Genomic DNA, 2525 nt, shown 5'->3' with positions numbered 1-2525 from the left:
AACAGGACCATGGTGCAGGGAAAGGTCCGGCGACGCGGTGTTCAGCGGGCTACTGAACACCGGCTCACTGAACACTGCGTCGCTGGTCCTTTCCCTGCACCGTGGTCCTGTTTTGTAACGAATGCTTTCGTTAATAAAGAAAAATTAAGCAACTGAAGTGGTAAGTGCATCGGTCTCTTTCTACTACTCGTGTCTAGAAAAAGTGTATGTGGTAGAGCTTTTCCCACCACAGCAGAGCTGCACAAAATTCATCATCCTGTTGCACCTTCTTGATAAATAAGATGCATGCTAATCAAATCCACCACTCAAATAAACGTGGGAAAATAGCTCTACCATAGACATTCTTTGATAAATCTGGGCCATTGTTTTTACACTTTTTTAAATGCTTTGGAATACTTAGTATTCCAAAGCATCGCTGTTATATGCTGCCAGACCGTTTTACAAGTAACTAACAGCACCCTGCAATCGTTGCCGGGTGCTACAGGAGAGAGAGACAGAGGGAGCCCCCTCCATCTGACAAACTCCTTACAGCTCGCTGTCGCTTTCGACCGCAGCTGTAAGGGTTAAACTGCCCGGACCAAAGTTTACTTTGGTCCCGGCAGTGTGGCAGGCCCGCGATCGTGCTGTGGGGTGCTGCAGGGAATACAGAGGGAGTTCCCTCTGTCAAAACACTTACAGCCCGCAGTCACTTCCAACCACGGCTGTAAGGGTTAAACCTCCGGGACCAAAGTTTACTTTGCTCCCAGCAGTGCGGCAGGGTCTCGTCTGTGTGTTACAGCCGAGTTCCTGCGGCGATCTCATGGGTACACTGGGCAGCACCCACGAGAACCATGGACGTGCATATGCGTCCTGGTGCGGTAACATGCATCCCCCCTGGACGTGTATACACCTCCATGGTCGTTAAAGTGTTAAGGTGGTGCACTTTTTGTTGAGTTAGACAGGTGAGATTATCTGGAGAATTTACATTCTCCCTACTCATGTCATCCGGTATTGTATTTTCAATAGAATTTTCAGTAGAGAAGGCATTTAGTAGATTGACCTTTTTTTATCCTCCTCCACTAATACACCCAGTTTACTTCTTAGGGTGCCAACATTCTCAGTTTTAAGATTTTTTTTTATGTAGGTGAAGAATGTTTTTGGGTTCTTTTTACTTTCTATGGCAATCCTTCACTCGGTTATGTTTGCTGATTTTATTTCTTGTTCACAGAATTTATTCTTCTCTTTATAATTGTTTAAGTCATCCCCTTCTACCTTGTTTTGTTCTAATAGTCTAAATGCTTTCCTCTTATGTATCGCATCCCTAATTGTTTTGGTTAACCACATTGGTCTTTGCCTATTTTTAACATGTTTGTTCCCATAGGGTATATGTCGTTTAAATGATTTATTTAGGATGCTCTTAAAAATACTCCATTTAGCTTGTGTACTTTTATTTCTGAGGACACAGTCCCAATCTATTTCACTAAGGTCCTCTCTTAGGGATCATGCACACCGAGTTTTCAGGCTACGGCTGCCGGATCCGGCTTGGGAAGGGGAAAACCGTGCGCTCCCGTACCCCAGCTGGACCGGCGCTGAAATCCATTGACTTTAATGAGCCGAGCGGAGTCACCGTTTGACTCCGGTCGGCTCATTTTTGACCGTTATCTGGCTTTAGGTCTGGTCAGAAAACCGGATACGGGTAAAAAATCTTTTTCCTCATCATGTCCTCGCACAGAAAGGGCCTAAGACAGGATTTTATGTATAAGCAAACCCCTCCCCCTTTCTTACTTGTATGGTCATTTCTGAAGAGACTGTACCCCTGTATATTAACCGACCAGTCATAGCTGGCATCTAGCCTTGTCTCACTTATCCCCACTATATCATAGTCTGCCTCCAACATTAATAGTTCCGCCTTGCCCCCTCCATATATATCTCTATGGGAGAGTCCTTCGGCTATCTTCGACTTTCCCATAGAGCTATATGGAGGGGGCGTGGCGGCCCCCGCTTCGGCCAGAGGTCGTGATGCACTGCTCCACGGGAGAGCTAGGGCTCCATACAGGAGATGCGACCAAGCGATCTAAAACTTAAGTTTTCTACTACGAGATATTTCCTTTAATGTTTTCTTTCCTATTAGCTTTCCTCTGAACACTTATGACTTTTCTAACCCCTACCACTGCTCCACCCCCAGTTTTATTATCTATTCCCAGCTTTCTATCTACACCATCTTCCCTTCTATGCTGTGGGTCCCCTCCCCCCCAGTCCCTGATGTAAACATTCCTGCACCCTTCTAGCCATCTTCTCCCCGAGAACAGCTGCACCCTCCCTATTGGGGTGAAGCCATCATTTATGCTTTTCCTCTCTACATGTTAAGATACGAAGATGCCAGGTACTCAGCTAGTAAAAAATAAATGCAGTAGATCAATACAAATAAATGTACATTTTTAATTAGAAAAAAGTAATTGCCAAAATATAATTTTGGAAAGTGACAGAACAAGGGAAACTTTTCTTTAGAAACTGCAAACTAAATTGGAGTTTGCTTAGTTATTTAC

This window comes from Hyla sarda, chromosome 8 (genome assembly GCF_029499605.1).
Source record: "Hyla sarda isolate aHylSar1 chromosome 8, aHylSar1.hap1, whole genome shotgun sequence".
Taxonomy (NCBI): domain Eukaryota; kingdom Metazoa; phylum Chordata; class Amphibia; order Anura; family Hylidae; genus Hyla; species Hyla sarda.
This window is presented reverse-complemented; position numbering follows the sequence as displayed.